Genomic DNA, 21,674 nt, shown 5'->3' with positions numbered 1-21,674 from the left:
AGTCAATAGGCCTATTGTAATCACATAATGTATATTAAAATGCCATCTAATAAATACAGTATTGACGGAACAAAATAGAAAGTGAGCATCACTATGGCTTACTCCAAATTACATGTGAAGTGAATAGTCATTTAAAATGTAATTTATGGTAAAGCTGAATTTTCAGCATCATTACTCCAGTCTTCAGTGTCACTTGTTATAAATTCCTTTACTGTCACTTTTCATCAATTTAATCTGACCTTATTAAATAAGACCATGAAATTATATAAATAAGTCTTTAAATATTTCCTGCTGGGTTTAAATCCCAGCAACTTCTCAAATAAATTACCCCAGTTTTCAAAATGACTCACAAGAACATACCACGCAGGATCACATAATCATAAACAAACTGTTTTCCGGATGTACTTTTCATGACCAATTTGTAATACCCTCTGAATAGCGCCCCTTTCCCAGAGTGCCTTTCAAGGGTGCAAAATGTTTTATGGAATCAAAATCCCATCAGAAAATTTCAACCTATCTACCTAGTTCTGTTCACCACACATATAGTATCATGCACATGTTTACTGTGGTAACAACTATGGAAATCAATATGCTATTTGTTCTGCCAATCACATTCACAAACCTGAACTAACTGTTGTGTAACAAAATCATGTACTCAATTCAATAAAAAGAAGATTAAAAACATTATGTTTTATCTCAAATCTTCAGTATTACTGTACAGTAGACAGTATAAAACAAGTGAAAATTCTGCCGTTTCGTTAACATGTCTTGCAGCAAAGTATGCTTACACTCCCTTCCCCCATCCTGTCTGCGGTTACAGGCCGTGAAAAACAAATGTAAAAAAAAAGAGGTCAAGGCAAAATAATTCAGTAAGCAGTAGTCGCCTTTGTTACCTGGCAATTTCATCTCAGCAGTCTTTGCATTTAGGTAACAGAGTTACATAAACAAGCTTGCCGGTTCAATTCTGTCCACATCATAAAAGTAGGTCAGTGATAATCTTGCTCTATTATGACACAACATATTTCCTGTGGCCATGATAACGCTAGATCAAGCCAAGAATATATCACAGAAACATTGTTTATAGATGCGTACAGTTACTTTATTTGTAACCCCCCATCATATTTCAAAGTGATGCAATGCACTTTTTGTGAAACTTCAAGGTCGATGTTACAGTAGCATGCATTTTCATCCATAACTAAGCTGCATGTCACAAGGGAGTTGAGAAAATACCCTAACATTATTATCTGCAAATTATGGTCGCTATAAAGTAACTGATCTTGCACTCTGAGGCAATGTACCCACCACAGGATTATTGGACCAGTCAAAATGATACCACATGTAAAATGTGAAGGTCAGGAAGTAAGTCCACAAACAGCTCACTGAAACAAAAGCTTCACGCATTTCCTGTTTCTTCTCACTTTTTTTTTTTTACTCGTACCTGTTCCTTAAACAAAGGTGATCTGCTTTTAGTAGATAGCTGGTCTGAGAGCACCAGAGGAATATACAAACCAATGATGATGTCAGCTTGTTATTGACTTTCCAAGTCTGAATGACTGAGCAAAGGAGAGGGGGTGGGGTGGAATCTATTGCAGGCAATGCCCAGCCAGGCAAAAATGAGTTGACAAGCCAGTGTGGGGGATGGGTGGGATTCTGCAGAGTCTCACAGCCCCAGACATCATCTCTAACTGTAGCTGTGCTGCATTTCTCTAGTTTACAATGCCCTCGGCCCATTTTTCCGATGTAAACTCAAATAGGACGCAAGGGGGGGATTGGGGGAGGGATTGGGGGGGTGTTTTGACATCAAGAACATGCATTGTTTGAATTCTGAGGGCGATTTAAAAGAAAGTAGAGGGGTAAAGGGGTGATATAAAAAGTGGAAAATTATGCAAGGTTTTTCAACAGGAAATACTTTACAGTGTCTGCCAAAACCGCAGGCCTGCCTTAAACCGTGTAAATAACAGGAGGGAAGGGGTGGGGAAGATTTTACATTTGTGCCCAGCCACCACCACACCACACACACACACACACACAGAGAGAGAGAGAGAGAGAGAGAGAGAGAGAAATACGCATACACCTCGGTTAATAGTCCTCTGTAAAATATTCCACACACACACCAACCCATTATGATGAACTTATGGCTGGTAGGGGTGTAATTCTTACTGTAATATTAATGTGATATATCTCGGAAATGGGACATGTGAGCGTTTGAGTGGATTTTTTTTTTATTTTATTTTTTATTTTATGATGCTGTATTTGTGTTACTGCCATTTTGGGAAAAGACTGCAGAGACTATTGCAGTAACAGCATGTGCTAAAACATTGAAAATAACAATTATAGGGAATATATCATTTAAATATGACATTTTATTATTGATATAAATAAAGTTTCAGTACATTTATACAGGAATTAATTGCAATACCTGCATATTTGCTTAATATATTTAGGTAATTTTATTGTATATAAGAGTGATTATGACTTAATATTATGTTAATTTTAATTATAACATTTATTTTTGTAATGTTTACTTTCAAAACTTGTGAGGTTTGTTCGCATATATCCACAGGAAAATCTATGCAAAATGTGAATAATTACATGGCAAGTGTAGTGCTTGCCATGTATTTTGTTGTTAATGTCATCAGTTCAAGTTTATTTGTATAGCGCTTTTTACGATACAAATTGTTGCAAAGCAACTTCACAGAAAATTAAGTTTCTACAATATTTAGTAGTTGCTTATCAGTGGTGACTGTCAGTTTATGTACATATGGCAGAAATGTACAGAGAATTCAGTTAAAGACGTAATCAAACAGACGATGAACACTATTAACAGCAATTATTATATGATGCATTCAAACTTATAGCAAAATGTGGTAGTTCTGTATGTTGTTTTAGGGTTGGCATCATCATCAAACTATATTTTGGCGCAAATTTATGTCTTTTGACAGAAACCAGTAAAATAATTAGACAGACAGTCTGTGTGGAATCTTTGAAAACCATGAACAAATCTACTCAAACAAAGTAAAATGCGGCCTAGCCTAAAGTAAATGTGACGAGGATAAACATTGTTTGCAATGACCACAGTTTGTTTTGTTTGGTGAATTACTGGTTGAAACCATAATTCCACCTTTAGAAACTAAAGGTTTCACATTTTAAATTTCAGATCTTAATAATTTTAGAAATTGTTGGATCTCATGCAGTTTAGATGTTAAAAATAACATTATTTAGAAATTTCTGTTTACTTATGTGCAATAAATCAGTTTGGTATGAATCACTATTTGTCCACAATTAAGTCTGGATCCTGAAGCAAAACCAGTCTAATACCACTGAATTAGGGTATAAATATAAACATTTCATTCTGTAATTTTCTATACATTAGTTTCATTAAAAGCACATTTCCTTTTAAAACCAACAGAGGTGGTCATTGTGCTAGAGAACTACTAGAGAGTTAAGAGAATAAGAATAGATCTTATTTATTTATTGTTGTGTTGACTCCAAGATAATGAACCATAATTCTCAAAATAACAGCTATCTAATTCCCAGCATGTCCTTTCATTTTAATGTGTTTACATGAGTTCATGTTATGCCTGTCTTAAAATGTTTATACTTTTTAGTTTTTACCTTGTAGGATTTTAAAATCAACCTTTTCCCCTCTTTTTTCTTTTTCTTTTATTTTTTTATTTAGTATAAAATAATGTTTTTTTTTTTTTTGTTTTTTGTTTTTTTTTCAGCAGGTGGATTTGAGTCATATAAAGTACTGTTTCAATTGTAAAGTTTTTAATTTAATAAACCTGTCAGTGTGCTTTTTGAGGCCTGGACAGATTATAACTAATTGTAAAATTCTGACTTTTGTCACCTTCTCTAAACCCCTAATCAGACTTGTGCGAGGAGCCTTTTTGTCCCACCGTGACATGCATTCATTGCTTTCACAATGCTTTCCACTGCACTGGGCAGCAACTAGTTGGCAGGGAAAAGAACATAACACACACACACCTTAAACCAAAACAGTCTTTCTGGTCCATACATGCATTTTAACTGTAGATGTTCCTGGGCAGAAACCCCTCCTTAAAGCCTGCAGTCACTGACACCCATCCTCTCCCTGCTTTGTTTCCAACAGCTCAGAGGAGTTTCTTTTGTGCCATGCTCTGAACAATCGTGCTTGATCCGGCCTCCCTGTCTTTCTCTCCTCCTGAATCTGATGAAATTTATCAGTGTCCCTTGTGAGGGAGGACCAGATGGCTGCCCTGCTCTTGTTTTCAAGGCTTCCGATGCAGCTTTGTTTGTTAGCGCAGCCATTGAAACCTCAGCCATGGGAGAGAGTCCAAGTCTCCATCTTGTTGTCTGCAGCTCCACAGCTGGATCCATGATTGACTAATTAATTTCTATGATACCCAATATGTATGGGGTTCTTTATAATTAATGTTTTTCTCCAAATCTGTACTGGAGAACATACAATTAATATTACTGTGACTTGCTTTTTTGGAATACTAAAATATTATTTTGTTTTTGTTGCTTTATTCATTGTGAAGTTTTGGTAGGACTTTGGTATTATACTTAATTATTATTTTGTCTGGTTTTGGTATTATTTATACTGTTGGTTTTGGTTTTATTGTGAAATTTTGGTATTTTTGTTTTGCCATTATTTATACTGTTGCATTTTTATTTATTGTGAAATAAACAACTAAATTGAGTAAAAAGAAAAAAAAAACTACAACAAATTCAATTGAGCTTTAGTTATAGCCAATTAAATATTTAATGACTACAAGTTACATTTAAGATGTAAAAAAAAAAAAAACCTGATTTCTATTTTTAATCTTTCCATTAACTGCAGAAGCCACACACATGACTGTGTTGCTTTGAAGCCTTCCTCTGTTTGTTGCCAGAGAAGACAGCATTTTTCAAACAGGGCCAACATGATTGCTATGGCAACCAAATTCATTTTACATCTTGTCACGTGAGCAATCAAATAATTATTTTGGTATTTTTGTTTTGCCATTATTTATACTGTTGCATTTTTAAAGTGGGCAATCATGTTTTTTATGGCAATGGTGATTTGGTATTTAGTATTGGTGTATGTGTGTGTGTGTGTGTGGGGGGGGGGATGTCAATATTTTAAAGTATTATAATATTGTATTGCAATAACCTGTAACAATATTCTAATGGCAACATATCTACATTTTTATTTGAAAATTAATTTAAATAACCTAATTTTCTAATCTAGTGTTTTTTTTTTTTTGTGATGCAGAACCGAATAAACAAATGTTGGAAGGAAAGGAGAAAAGACGAAAGGGCAAGAGAAGGTAGGAGGAGAGACCTTCTGTTTAAAGCTTTTACACACTTCGAGGTTTGATAAGATTACAGCCAAACAGACGCAAACCCTTCAACCTGAACACTGTGATTGTGTAACGCGCAGAAAGAGAGTAAGAAATGAGTGTCAGCAGGGAAAAAGAACAAAATCGCTGTATTTGAAATAGCCTTTTTGCCCAGTAAATGACTTAACATAGCTTGTTTGCATAAAGTTCAGACAGGCTTCCAGAGCACGTCTAGTGAACTACAACAAATTCAAATGAGCTTTAGTTATAGCCACTGAAATATTTAATGACTACAAGTTACATTTAACTGATATCTATTTTTAATCTTTCCATTAACTGCAGGAGCCACACACATGCCTGTGTTGCCTTGAAGCCTTCCTCTGTTTACTGCCAGCAAAGACAGCATTTTTTAAACATGGCCAACATGATTGCTATGGCAACAAAATTCATTTTACATCTGGTCACGTGATTAATCAAATAATTATCTAATCATGACATTTAGCATTTATTTCGGAGGCAACCGTACCCCTGCCCCACCCCATATATCACATAACCAAGGATTCATGCTGCGTTCATTTCTGGAATTACTGTAATTACGAGATTCTACTCAGAGCTGTTCATGTCCTCAGACTCTGAAATGATTTGTTACTATGGCAACACTCATAACGCCAAAAATGGATCCATGTGTGGCTTTGTTGTTGGTGGCAGCAAAATATTTAATCATTACATTCATTTGTTTAGTTCACCTCTAAATGTTTGTGAAACTTGTTTTAGAATAAAAAAGCACACCGGGTACTAATGGCTGTAATAGTATAGTACATTAAACAGAACTATGTGTTGAGGTACCAAACAATCTTTAACTGTTGCCATTTTATATTGTCATGTAATTATGAGTTTGGTGAAAATGAAAATTTCAAGAACACATAATTACGGTAATTCTGAAATGATGTGAGCACACCATAATGCTGCCTTCACATGCTAGCGAAATTATCCTAAATTCAAGTTAGTTACCAAAGTTGCACATAAGCTCCCCCTCCAGACATAATTTTGTACAGAGAATTCAGAAAAATTATTAAAGATAATTTTAATATCCAATTTACAAAGTTGAGATGACCCATAACCTCTTAACATGGCAAAGATGATAGTTTTTAGTATTAATTTTTCAAAATGAATAATTCTCTTGTTATGTTGCACTTTCATTGATAAGATTCAGGAATTTAACCAGTTGTTGCATTTTGTGTTTTTTTTTTCTTTTGATGACCTGAAAGTGTTATTGTTACAAAATACTAATAATAATAGTAAAAATTTAATCTGTAATTCCAACAAATACATGAAAACAAAGGAATGAAATAGTCATTGTAAATATAATTACCAAAATGGCACATTAAGGTGGAATAAAATGCTAAAATATTTTAGTGGAATATTATTTGAAAAACCAATAACACAAACTACCAATAACACATAGTATTTTGTTCAAAATATAAACATAAACAATTACATTTATCAGTGTTGTGCTTCTTTCAATAAATACTAATAACGACATTTATGACCATAAAAGATCTCAAAAGATAAATCTTAACCTATCACAATAATGTTTAGTTTGATGCAATTTTACAATATACAAATATCTCCATTTGTATGCCATAAACAGTCCCGTAGTTTATGGGAGGGATAATACTCGCCTAAATTATACACCTCTGTCACAGTTTAGGGTAAAATGCCGAAGTAAATGGAAGGAACAGGAATGTTATTGCGATATTCCTCCTTCAGTTTCAACAAAGCTCAGCTGCAGAGACAACCGCCCAGGCCTCCCCCATTTTCGCCTGGAAGGTCACCTCTCCAGTGTTTGAGTGTCTGAAGCCGTTGGCTGCTCCTGAACCGTTTGGCTCTTTCTCCACTAGCAAACAGCGCCACAATGTACCTCAATCGCTCTAAAATCTATTTTTAAACGGTTTTATTCCGCTCCACGCCGATGCGAACGGCACCGGACTCTTGTTTGGGAATTTATCTGACGATCTGCCGCCTTAAAGCAGCTTTATAACGCTTTGTTTGAGCACTATTTGACAAAATAGTCGAGGAGGAGGAAATTCCACACAAGCAGTGAAAGGCAGCTCTTGCGCTCGTCCGGGTATTAAAGTGAGTGTTTTCTGTATTTTTACTCATTATATCGATTGAATAGCAGCACATGTGCCTTTATGTACCTCTCTGTGTTTTTAATAATAATATATAGCGATATATAATTTGGTGAGAGCATTTCTTTTGGAGGATCTGGCTGGGTGGGGGATGGGCAGCAGTGTGTGTTTGAGTGTGTGCGCGCGCGTAAATGCAGCACCACTTCAGATTGTTTGGTAGTTTATGCAAAACATAATTTCTTTAAACATTAGTGTCTAATGCGGACACCGTTTTTAAGTAAATAATCCATTAAATTGACTTTTTTGCATCTGATGTTATTGTAGCTATTGGTGTGTTTTACTATAATTTAATATCAGGCAGTTTATTTTTAACGTTTATTCCAATATGAATCATACAATCTACTCAAGTTGATGTTCGCACATACATACTCCTCTTTTATTCTATATAACTGGTGCACCTCTTGAAAACACTGGTGTTTATTTGTGAGTTACAGTCTTTTGTTTTTTATGTAAGTGAATATGACATAACCTGAGCATTGTGTGAACTATAATAAATGTTTATAATAAGACTGTACATGATCAGTATTAAGCACATGACAGTGTTGTGCACTAACTCTGAGAGTGGGGGAGGGGAGCTCAACTCACATTCAGTGTTTGGATAAACAGAGTGTGTGTTGAATGACAGGATCATGAATTTATAATTATTTACATGTAAAGAGATATTTCTTAGTGTGCACATTGATTATATACACTGTCATTGTCAAATCATGCAATGCATATGATTACAATTGGCACTGAGATAAGCTGCGACTTGTGGCTTATTTTTTATTTTAGAGTCACTTAAAGAGTGCAGTTGTACTTTTTACTGTAAAATGCTGGTTTGTGTAAGATGAGTGTGTGTGACATTTGATCATAGCGTGTTGTCTACTGTGGGGGTGGGGAGCTCTGGTGTGTGTGATCTGGAGGCCATGTGTGTTGAGAAACTCCCATTGTAATGGCTCACATCACATGTAAACTTTTTAGATCACCAACCCTTAAAGTCATTTACTATTGGGGTTAGGTTAACCCAGCTCATTTTTACACAACCCCCCCACCAAAATTAGGCCCATAATAATAAACTGTAAAAATGCAAATAAAGAGTTTTTAATTACACGTACAGTCTGTCTTAGATTCTATAAGTGGGTGATTTGAGTCTCACAGTCTTTGTTTGAAATCTGCGTCTCTCAAGTGGAAGAGTGGCACGGTTATGTAACTTGTGCCTGAGAGTGGATTGAAGCAAGATGTGGGGGATGGGACAGACAGATCTATTGCGCCTTTTTCCCTCTTTTTTTCTTCCCTTCTTTCCTTCATCGAGCTGAATGGGCCAGCCGATGTGTTGAAACGTGACGTTTGTGTCTGTGCTCTGGTGCGATGCCGTGTCGTTGACCCTGTTTCTCTTGAGCCTCAAGGTTGAGATGAGATGGGCAGATGGTGGAGTGAGCTTGAAAATGCCTGCTATGGTCTGTGCTTTCTTGAACAAGGCCTGTGTTATTTTCTGCAAGGTCATTGAGGAACACTGTTGCTGTAACTGTTGTCTAGTCATGCAATTCAATACAGTATGTAAAATGGATTTTTATTTGTCCACGTAAAGCATCAGTAATAAAATGTCAACTTTTTTTGTTGTACACTCTGATTGCATCAAACATGGAGAACAACTAGTAAACAAACTCATTTTGCCATTGTTTATCTTTGCTGTGTACATGCATTTGTTCAGGGACACACCGTAGTGTTGCCAGTCTGGTTAGTTAACATGGAATCGAGTTCAAGTGAAGTTAAAATGACTGTCAGGTCTGTTTCTTGAACGATTGGTGGCTTATATGGTTGGTGGTCTGCTATCATGTCTGTCAATCACATGCTGTGTTTGAAGTAACACTGTACAGCACACTACTGTATCATTATCCACCTTATTTTTATATAATAACAAAGTGACTGGGGTTCCCCTCCTCCAATCTCATAGACACCGGAAGCATTGCACCTTCTGGTTAAAAATGACTGTCGGCTTTTGCGCTAAAATGAAGTTGCATACTGTAGAATGCAAACAGTTTTTGGAATGGTAAACAAAATGGGTATTTAGTGACAAAGTAGTTTGGATGACCCATTAACTAGTTATGTTTGAAAATATGTGAATAATCCATAGTATACCTTTATGCAGATAAATCTGAAATGATTTGCAAAAATGACTGTTTCCAAACAGGTTTCTGAATTTTATCCCTGCCTCTCTTTGTTTGGACAAACAGAAACTTCAGCTATAGAATAGTGTACTTTTAGTAAGAATATGAAGCTTGTATAGAAAGAAGTATTTAAGTGTACAAAAAAATGGCATCACCTTTTAATTAAGTGTGGCTTATGTGGAATTTGACACCTAATCTGATGTAGGCTTTTTCAGCACCTCGTCTATCTGGGTTATCATGGCTCATGTTGTGGATCTGTGTGTGTGTTTGGCGGGGAGGAAGAGGCATCCCGTTTTAGATGTGCAGGACGGTCCCTGGTGTGATTGACTTCACCATGGTCAGCTTCCCTCTGTGAATGATTCATCAGCGAGTTTAAATGTGCTGTTATACATAGTTTTGTGGGGTTGTGAAAGCACAAAAAGTAGCACAGCACAGTGTGGGGGACTGAATTCAGGTTGAGGAGGAATACAATCTAAGGTATCAGTTAATGACGTATATGGCTGTATTGAATATATAGTGAAAGTCTTTGACAGTCCGAATGCTAAAAGAATAATAATATTTATAGGACGCTTTTCAAGTTACTCAAAAATGATTTACAAGAGATAGAATAAGCAAAAGCATAGTTTAAGTTTTGGGTGGAACTATCAGTGTTTATGACCAAACAAAGATGGGGTGAAAGTTTGGGAAACCTGCTCGAACACAGTCATTATTTATGCAAACGGTGATGCTAGTGTCACTGAAATTACGCAACTTACCTTTAAAAGGAAATTATAAATATCAGTGAAGTTTGTAAACTGTTTAGGAACTCTAAAATGATGAGTAATTTATTAACTAGCACAAATATGAGGCAGTAAAGCAGCCATGGGCTTTCAGACGTGGCTTTACTGACCTAGAATTTGATCCACAGTAATGAATCTTGTCTCATTATGTTGGTTGACCTCTGGCTGTTTACCTTTTGTCTATGTTGACTCAGGTTCTGTGAAACACAGATATGAACGTAAGTGGAAGTAAAATTTCAGAAAGCGGCTTCCCTTTTTTCTTTGCCAACGAGTAATACAGGTCACTTGTATTCTTATAACATCTCTCTCTAAGATTATTTCATCATGAATTGACTGTAGAATGTTTTACCTCCTTATTACTCATTAGGGCAGTGTGGTACTTTTTTAGGATGTTTATTAAGCATGACTCAATATAGCATTTTAGCCGATAACAGTTTTGCAGCATGCACATATTTTACTGTGTGTTTACCATTCTTCAGACAGATCCGTGAAGCAGTCATATATCATCATCATCATGTTGGTTTCATTTTCCAGATTAAAGATTATATACACGAGCGAGAGCTGAAACTTGCAGACTGGTTGTTCATGTGCTCAGCTGTGGTGGTGTTTGGGGGATGGGTGTATTTCTGACCCGTGCTTTAGCTGTTCATTTGTCTCTTCCTGCTCTCTGACAGACTAATGAAACCTTTGTAGTGCACCTCCCCCCACCCACGCGGTTGCATACTTTTGTTGTGTGTGACCTGAAGGTCAAGTTCAACATGTAAATTTGCAGCGGTCCCAAGTGCTCTTCCTAGTATAAAGGGCACATGTTGTTTGAGAATTAAGGAAATGTTCAAAGGCAGAGATTTTTATCAGGAAATCTGCAGTTCATCTTATGTGACATTGCTGAAAACTGCTGAATATTCACAAATTGCCACCAATGTATGTAACCTGTTATTTTAGAAGAGTTGTCATTGGCATGGAGTACAATTTAGTAATGGTAAATATTGTAATGATTTTAATGTTTTTTTTTTTTTTTTTTTTGTATTTAGTTATTAGACTAATTTGTGATCCCTCCTTACCTCACATCTTGTGTTTTAATAGCTCTAAAGAACAAGTGACGTTAGAGTTGGTAAGTTCAGTTCAATTCCATGAGTCAGTTCAGAGTCTCTTTTCGTGAATTAACTGAATTAAATTTGTTTTGCAAATTGCAACATATCATTGAAATGAACTAAGATGATTAAAATATTTAGTGATTAAACTGTGTGGAATATATGCCTTGATCATTTTAACTAGATTTTTTATTTTTTTTTAATAGTATAACAGTATTTTACATTTTGAATCTGCTGTTTAGTTGGGATGATAATGACGTGAAGGAGTAATTCACAACTGGCAAGATGCGTGCTTTATCTCTCTCTATATAAACATATATACAATGTGTACTTTCAGGCTAGTACATGTTTATTTACATAAACAACCAACATTGTAACGGTACAAAGCTGGTTGAAAATCAGTGACCTTGTCCTTTAAACACAACATTATGTGATGATTATGACATTCTTTTTGGGTCTATGACTGTTTTGTCACTTTTTAATTACAGCAGGCTTATTTTTTATTTATTTTTTTGGTAGTAGATAGGGATGTAATGATTTATTATGTTCTTGTTGGTTGTAGATTGATTTATGTGTGACGATTCAAATCGGTTGAGATGCTGAACAAATCGCGATTCATTTAGGGGTAGGAGTTTATATGAATGTAAGTCTGTTGGGAACTTACATCTTTTAGATGGTATTTTTTCTTTTCATCTCGCCTGTGTGTAATGCATATTAAAGTTCATATGTGCAGCGCTGCTTTGTTTACAGTGGAAACCAAGGAAATGCTTTAAGCGTCACCTGCTGGCAGTGATTGAATCTGCGTCTCATTCAGCTCATCCACTGTTTCTGTTGCATGCAGATATTTTTATGTAAAGTTTCACAAAACTGAAGTCAGACCATTCTGTTTTTGCTTCAAATTTCAAACTTATACAATCTAATTTAGTTTAAAAACTGCCCATGTTGCATGTATGCAGCATCTTTGCAGTAGTAATGCAGTAGTAATGCAGTAGTTAAAGAGATTTATTTTATTTGTGTTACTTATTTGATTTGGGGCTTGTTTTAAAATTTCAATTTAGTTTTGTTACTTACATTTACACTATATTTAAATTTTGTCATTTAGCAGACACTTTTATCCAAAGCAACTTACAAATGAGGACAAAAGAAGCAATCAAAACCAACAAAAGAGCAAATATATTCAAGTATATTAGTATATTATTATAGCGTTATAATTCAATTTCACAAAGAAACGTGCAGCATTTTGTCCAAGCAATAATAAAAGGACACATTTAATTTATAATTTCTTATCTCATTTTGCAAAAAATAATAATAATCGTGAATCAAATCGAATCGTGAAATCAAAACCGTGAATCAAATCGAATTGTGAGTTGACTAAATCGTTACATCCCTAGTAGCAGATGAACATAGACATTTGTGAAGTAAGTCATTGTATTTATCATGGTTCAAAACAAGGCTGTGCAGAATAGACAAATTAATTACAATGACTATAAAACGCATGATTTACAAAGTTTTTGTCTACCTAAAGTTTTTTTTTTTCTTTTCTCAACTGAACAATTGGTATGTTGTTGAACAACAGCACAGTCTGTTGAATGGAATCCCTCACGCCTCATTTTCATTCCTGTAAAAAATTAAAGATCAATCTATCAGTAACAATTTTAGCGACAGTGTACACCAAGACAAATGTTGAGTGGGATAAGCATTTTAATATAAGTAAATGGTTATTAATGTGCCTGGTGTTAGAAATTAAAAAGTAATACTGTAATTGAATTTGTATTTTCCTTCAGTCTTAACAGGTAGCCTAAATCACATGTGGAAATGGTACTGAATTTTCATGCTGAACATGTTGGTGTGAACAGGACTTTTTTCTTATGGGCTGATAACAGTGTTGAAGATACATTGGTGAATCGCTAATATAGAATATTGTCAAAATACTGCAACAAGCATTTTTCTTTTCTATTTTCATATAAAAAATGTATCTTTATACTTATTATATATTATTTATAGTATAATACTAACACTATTTTGTTTTATTATATTGACCGGAAATTTCAAAGAACTATGTGTGAGAGTTTTGAACTCAACGACTGAGAGAATGAATGCAGGTTTGACATCTTTCTCTCTTCTGAGCCCTGGAATCAGTTATAAAAGACAAGTTATTTGAGGTAAAATGCATAGACTCATCTGAGCCCAGTTTTGCCTTAAAAGCATTAGAAAACCAGACCCATACACTGTTAAAAAATTCCTGTAGAAATTACAGTAACTTACTGGCAGCAGTTCACCAGTAACTTAGTGTAAATTTAACTTACAGCAGGGCTCCAGACTGTGACCAAAATGCGACCATTTTTTTCTGCCGGTGCGACTAATTTTTGTGAGAGGTCGCACTGGTGTGACCAACGCATTGCCCAACTCATAAGCTCTGCTATTTCTTTTCCATTTGAGAAACATCAAACGGCGGACGAAACGAAAGCAAAACTAAACCGCGCTACATTTCAGCTGCGCAGCGTGAACCGTTTATCAGCTACAACCGTGAAGCAAACAAACTTGTCCAAGCTCAGATCAGCTTTCCTCGGGAGCCAAAGTTGATTTTGCGACACTGTTACTGCACAGATGCAACAGTGCTGTGAGATCCAGTGAGAAGAGTTTGAATTTGCCACACAATAGCAAGGTTGCAGTGAAATTTACTGAGAAGCATTCAAATTCTGCACCGAAATCTCTGTTAAAAACAGCAATGACATATGTCAGGAATCCAGAAGCAGTAACACTAACTGTAACCATGGTGTTGTGGTAGAAATAGTCGAATGCATTACTTCATTCATTTCAGGGTTTGTACAACCTTTTGAGAGGGAAATTCAAGCACTTTTCAATGACTTTCAAGCATTTCACACAACTGTTTCCAGTACTTTAAAGCTCTAAAATGATCCAGTTTGAATATTATTTTTAATGGCATGAACAAAATATACTTTGTGGTAAACAAACACTTATGTAAAATTTTAAAAATACATCAAATCACAATTATAACCAATAGACCGCAGCAGAGGAGCACTTATTGTCTTATTAGTCATTCATTTCTACTTTTTCTCTATATTTTGAAATAATAAAATCACTATTATAAAAAAAGCAGATTTTCTCAGAATTTTACACTTTTTTTTGTGTATGAAGTAAGAAAAGTCACAAACTTTTCTTCAATTTGCTACTAAATCACACACAATCACTGAAGTTGGTCAGTTCCATATGCTAGAAAAATAATGGTACATTTAATAAGATTGGAATATACATTTTCTGTATATAAAAAGTTGATTTTGTATCTGTTACTGTTGTTAATAAAAGTAAATTTTGTATGCATCTTAACTCATACTTAGTGCTTTACTGTCAAATCTGTATAAACAACAAACAAAAAAACAATAAACAAGAAATGAACATGAAATATTATTAGTAACTGCACTTATTAATGCAAAACAATAGTAATTTTATGATTAAATTATCTTTATTTTGAATACCCTCACACACCACCCCAGCGCTACCAAATCTGCTCCTGGTGCCACCATCTGTAGAACTTAGCGGCGCTGCTGCCACTGCTCTCAAATGTTAGTCTGGAGCCCTGTACAGTAAAAATACCGTTTTTACAGTACCATTTAACGTGCTGTAAATGTATTTACAGTATGTATACTGTACTCTTACAGTTTTTACTGTAAAATGTACGGTAATTTAATGTTTGTTTTTTTTTTTTTCTCCAGTAACGTATTGAAATACAAGAAAAAATAATTTAAATGAAAATAAGCAAAGACAACTGTGTAACTTAATTTTTTTAATTGTTCAATTGTAATCCTTGCAATAACATTTTAATATTTTCACAAATTCAGTTAAGACTCAAAACATTGTTACAAACTATTATTTATATTACATACTATTCTAACTATTATAGTATAAAAAGAAATTCTTAAAATTTATCCTAAGCACAACATACTATGATAATAGTAAATAGTGACAATAGGAAATCTTCAAAAAGAACGCTAACTTTTGTTACACACAAGAAGCATGGACAATTTTTTTTTTTTTAAAGCTGCCAGCTGAAATCCAGAAACTCCTTAATGAAGGAGGACACATGAGGGTTCAGACCAGAGTTTCTCCTTTGCACCATCTTCCCATTTCTTTTGCTGATCTGGGACTTTGCAGAGCACTTGCTGTTGACAGGACTGATCCTCGCAATGAGCCTTCACATTAAAGAAATAATTCATTAGACTATTTTCTTTTCTTTTCTTTTTAAAGCAGTAGTTCAGCCAAAATGAAAATCTTATGTTGTTAAAAACCCATAAAACTCTGATTCATTTTCAGAACACAGATTAAAATAATATTCTCTCTTAATTTTTGCCTATCCAGGCAACCAAAGTCTTTTAGCTTCAAAAAGTGCATAAAGATATTGTTAAAATAATCCATACAATTAGAGTGGTTTAATACACCTAACTGGTTCTCAGGCATGTTTGAGATTCTGTTTACTTTGATTTTATGTACTCTATGTATTTGGATGATTTATGTTTGTATGTAAATAAAAGCTTTAGGATTAATTTTCTGTCTTTATGTACTCTTTGAACTGGAATATTTTGGTTGTGTGTACTTTCAGTGGATGGACAAAAATTAGATTATCTTTTTTAAAATATCTTCATTTGTGTTCCAAAGATGAATGAAAGTCTTACGTGTTTGTAACAACATGAGAGTGAGTAAATGACAACATAAGTTTCCGTTTTGAGTGAACTATCCCTTTAACTGTATTAAGATATGAAAACACATAATAGCAACCGGAGAGAACAGCAAATGCATAGGACATATCTGGTAGGTTAATCACAGGAAAGAAGACTTTTTACTTTGATCGTCAGCATCCATTTTTTGCTGCGTAGAATTGTATCTCTTAATAATAATAATAATAATAATAATAATTTATAGTGTTCATGTTTTTATTGTATTATTTATAGCTTTGCAAAAACATTTCACATTTGATTTTGGTGTCAGTAAAAAAATACGTAGATGTTGCTACTTTTCATTAGTTCAAAGAGATAGTTCACCCTAAAATGACAATTCTATTATCATTTACTTATCCCTGTTGTTCAAAACGTATTTGAGGAGATGTTAGGTAGAAAGTTAGAAATAGAGAGCCATGCATAAAGTTTGACAAAATGTTTATTTTTAAAAATCATCCCTTTAACATCACTAAATTTTGTACTAAAATATATTTTTTCTCTTCAATTTCAAATAAGTTTCCGCTCTCTACCAACGAACACCGTGAGGAAACTGCATGTTGTGCAGTGGCAGCTTTGTTATTATTATTATTATTATTATTATTATTATTATTATTATTATTATTATTATTATTATTATTATTTTTTTTTTTTTTTTTTTTTTTTTTTTTTTATTTTTTTTTTGTTGTAATTAAACCAACAAATAACTCGTAAAATTACACTGACATAAAATATGTAATGAAAAAACAGGAATATTGAACATACATTTGCAGTTGTGAGGTGTGTGCGTCTTTCTTTTCTTCTTTTTCCAAGCAGAAAAAAAAGCCTGTCTGTCATTGGTCAGGTTTCGCACTCATTTATTTATTTTTTACTGTATTTGGATTTACAGTAAATTAAAAATACTATATTTTAATCGTGTCAAGAGGATATTTCCCATAATGCAGCTTTAAAATACAGTAACATACTGTGTAACTGTTTTACAGTAAAGTACACTTCATATTACAGTTAAATGCTGTGCAATTTACAGAAATCGCTAACAGTGTACATGACTTTTTCAAATGTAGAAGTTCGGCAGTCGACACATTTCTATTTTAGAGTGTCTGGCATGTGTGTTCATGCATGCATTCAAGTAATACAGAAGTGCCTGGAGTCTGCTTTAATGTGGTCTGAAGTGATACTTCCATTAGTTCAGGGAGACTTATGAACAGTTTTGCAGCCTAGGTGCTAGAGGTTTTTTTTTTTTTTTTTCATATAATTTCTAACTTGTCTTGATTGCTGTGCTCTATGAGATTAAATATTTGCCTGCAAAGCAACTTCACAAATTCTATTTGAAAACTCAGATTTGCTTTTAAACTTCAAGGATGACATCCAGGGAATGAATGCGCTATAAAGTTCAAGTCTGAAACTCTGCCAGTAAACTGCAAATCAAAAGCGGCAATCCAGTTCAACTGGTACAAACTAATAGAACAGTGCAATACCCTGAAAGAAGCTCTGCGTCGTTACTAGAGTTGGGGTCCCAACTAGGCATGGGCCGGTATGAGATTTTGACGGTATGATAACCTTAAGCAAAAATATCATGGTTTCACAGTATCAAGGTATTGTTGTTACAGCTCTGAAATGTGTTATTTTTAAATGACGAAAAAAAATAAAAAAATAAATTCCGCTGGACACAATATATTTTGTTTTTGAACAACATACAGAATATTAGAAACAGTAGAACTAGTTTATTTTTTCCTTTGATTTGTTTCCTGAAAAGAAAAAAAATAAAGACTCTTTATTTAACCTAAATCTGTAATTACAGTTATTTAATTTTAGTTATATAATTCATATACATATCATTTCATATATGTATAATAATAATAATCATACACATAATTTGATTTAATATTAACCAAATTTGAAGCGAAAACAGAATGTTCTGACAAGCTTTGTGAAATTACACCACGTAAACTTTTCAGAAGACAATCAGTTCCCCTCAGAAACACATTCATATAAACCCCCAAATAAATATTGAGGATTTTCTTCCAACAGTTCGTGCATCATGAACAGTGAGTGATTTGCCTGCTACAGTATTTTTCTCTGTGCGTCTGTCTTCAGCATCTCTGGCCTGTGTTAACAGGCGTTAACAGACTTCATATTTTCACATAAATGACATTTTAGAAAATGATTGCATTGCAACACAGTTTGTGCAAGTCCAGAACAGAGAGTTACAATAAGGCCAAAAAACGGCCGGTTGCTGATCACTTAAAGGCCAAAGTATACTTCACCGTCCACGCACCGTCTGCATTACATTATTTTCATCATCACGAGGGCTCGTGGACAGCCGCGCACACTAGGGATCGACCGATATGCATTTTTCAGGGCCGATGCCGATACCGATTATTACAGATCAAGGAGACCGATAACCGATATTTTGAACCGATATGTGTCTAGTGTAAAAATGAAAATTAATGTCAAAATTAAGAATAAAAAGGCCTCTGACAAAGACTCTCTTTAAATTATTTTAACACATCTTTAATTCTGAGAACTGTTCATAATAACAACATTAATATTAATAATAAACAACAAAAATAAAAAGTGCTGGGAGCATCCATCAGCAGCATTTCTGTAAACTAAGTAAAACTTGCATCCATCATCACAGCATCCTATAAACAAAGTAAAACTTAAAGCAAATTTAAACAGCAACAAATGAACAAATAATGGAGAATAAATGTAATCTCTCTCTCTCTCTCTCTCTCTATATATATATATATGTATGTGTGTGTGTGTGTGTGTGTGTTATATTTAGCATTTTATTTGCAACCCAGAATTGCATTAAAATCACACACAACCCATATTGTAATAGTGTTTATTTGTTTTATTTTTTTTTTTGATGTGTAAAATGTTTGTTTGACTGTTTCTCACGGCGATACAAACTAGGAAGTATCCAGGACAGCGTCATCCAGAAACGTGCAATGTGAGATTATTTGACAATTTACGTTATTGGCATAGGGTTATTAGCAGGGTGCGATTTGTGAATAAACAGAGGGGGGGGGGGGGTGTGCGTTTGAAAAATTTTATGAAATGTTTTTAATACGACGGAAATTGTATTTAGTGTGATCTCAGTTTAATAAAAACATTGTAAGCCTACGTTAGGCCTATTAATTGTAATGATTTAATGTCCACGGTTATTCAAACAACAAATTACATCGAGAAAGCGAGCAAAGAACACAACGGAGCTTTTTAAACTCCGAATCAGTTAAACCATTGCGTCGCAAAATGATTCACTGTTTCGATGCGCTTCAATCGGATCGCGTATCGCGAATCATTTGATTCAGATCTGGACGTCAGAGCGGGTTTGCATGATGTTTTTATCCCCACCGGGGATAAAAGTTATTCAGCAGAGGCAGGGATGCATAGACCAGAAGGGGGGAAATCCCCCCCCCCCGGCAAATCGCACCCTTGTTATTAGTCAAATGAGAGAGCGCGGCCGCAGAGATAACTAAATCAGGAATAGGGAGCTCGCGTCGCGTCAGGGCGTCAGAGCTCGCGCTTGATGCCCTTTAAGCTCTTCAAAATTGCATAATGGTAATTCTGAATCTGTATGATAAATTATTTTGCAATCATGTTAGAATAAAGCAATATTTCTCCAAATATGCGCAATTTTTTTGACTAAGAGCCCTAACGGAACGGACGCTGTTCAGTGAAGCTATGTGAACAAAAAAAACCGCAGCAGACGTGAGTGAATTCATTCGTGTTGATAATCTATTCACAATATAACGTTAAGTTGTCCGAATGGTGAGAGAAGTAGGTTTTAGTTTCACTATCTCAGCGCTGATGTGATGATCCGTTAAAGCATATCACTGCAATGACGGACATTGACCGGGAATTCACAGTATAATAACTGAACGGGGCTTGTCATCATAAATCGATTATATTTAGGTGTTTTGCAAACTTCAGTGTAGTGATTTATTGCAACTTCAGGAACGTTTACTGCATTCTTACCTTCGAGAGATAACTTATTGATGTGTGATGATGATCACTGAAGCAGCTCCTGTGCTTTCGGTGTGAGAGCGGCCAGCCGTATTGATTGGCCAGGCTCGTGACTCCCAACAAATCAGACGGACGATGGGCGGGGCTTAGTCTAGGCCACAGAGCGGTGCGCTCTGACTGAGGTGGCTGGATCAGTGCCAGATCGCGCATTTCAAAATAAAATGATTTTATCGGCAAATCGGTTTTGAAAATGGCCGATGCCGATAACAATAAAAATGCTTAATATCGGCGCCGATAATCGGCCACGCCGATAATCGGTCGACCCCTAGCGCACACCCTGTGGCACTGCGCATGTGTCGAGCATATCTGCGGTTGAGTATACTTTTGAAAGCTGTGTGGACGGGGTCAGTGTTACTCTCTACACTGCACTCAGTCTGAGGGTTTCCTACTTTTTCAGTCTCTGAGGAGACTTGGAAAACAGCGCATACTGCAGGAACGGTACAATGGAAAATATTAGTGGTTTTGAAACAGTGACATTTTCAAATCGCGGTATACCTTAAAAACGGTAATCGGCCCATGCCTAGTCCCAACCCTGTCCGGATATATCTGTGATTTCCTCAGTGCCTCTATGCATTTATGTTGACTGTGATTGAATTAAAGTTAACTGTCCCTTTGTACCACCTGCTGCAGATTCTTTATCATCCTGCTCATCTTAAACACCTTATATTGGTTTGATGCCATGTTCAGTACTTGGTGCTACAGATACAAGTAACTGATATTACCTTTTCAACAAAACAAAAGCAGAGAGAGAAACAAATGTAGGTTGAGGGTTCAACATTTTTGCTAGAGGCTCTAAAAACAAGCGGTTCAGTCCAGTAAGCTCAGACACTGCTTAAACGGTTCTGTAATTTGTTGAAATCCATTAATGTGCAACCCAGCCTTTTCCTCAGAGATTTCATCTGATACAACATCTGTAATGTGGTATCTGCATCTGTTTTTATCATGCTAGGTTTTATAGCTATTATGGAGGGAGATTATTTTCTGACACACACATACAGATAGACAGAAAAGGCTTATTATCTGTCTGCTTCTTGTTTGAAGTGAACTTTTTTTTATTTTATTTTACCACTGTCAAGATATTCTTTTCAGCGGATCGCTCATGTTGGCTAAACCATTATGTGTCGGATAGCCATGTTGTCTAGACCACTATCTTTTGGACTTGCAGATAATATGCATTTAACAATTGTGAAGAAGGACCCCTGTCACTTAGCCTAATTACTTTTGTCCATTAGACCAATGCTTGGACAAAGAAGGCTAGGCTATATAATAGGGTATTTGCGCTCAGTGTAGAGAATGGGAAACCTCATCTTACTAAGCTGAGATCACAGTATCTGTTCTCTGAGAGTAAAAGGGCCAAGTGCATCAGTCACGTGGCATCAGGACGGAGGAATTAT

The 21,674-nt window shown here is 35.2% G+C and overlaps 1 protein-coding gene across 1 annotated transcript in view; it reads left to right on the top strand.

Annotated features, from left to right (window-relative positions):
- Positions 1-7,104: 7,104 nt before the first annotated feature.
- LOC109096762 (F-box-like/WD repeat-containing protein TBL1XR1) overlaps positions 7,105-21,674 on the top strand; it is a 66,745-nt gene continuing 52,175 nt past the window's right edge. Inside the window, exon 1 of the mRNA XM_042766175.1 lies at positions 7,105-7,442. The gene's annotated coding sequence lies outside the window, so the exon portion shown is untranslated. The remainder of the gene's footprint in view (positions 7,443-21,674) is intronic.

The sequence above is a fragment of the Cyprinus carpio genome, chromosome A11 (genome assembly GCF_018340385.1).
Source record: "Cyprinus carpio isolate SPL01 chromosome A11, ASM1834038v1, whole genome shotgun sequence".
NCBI classification, from domain to species: domain Eukaryota; kingdom Metazoa; phylum Chordata; class Actinopteri; order Cypriniformes; family Cyprinidae; genus Cyprinus; species Cyprinus carpio.
Note: the sequence above shows the minus strand (reverse complement) of the source record. Positions and strands in the feature narration are given on the sequence as shown.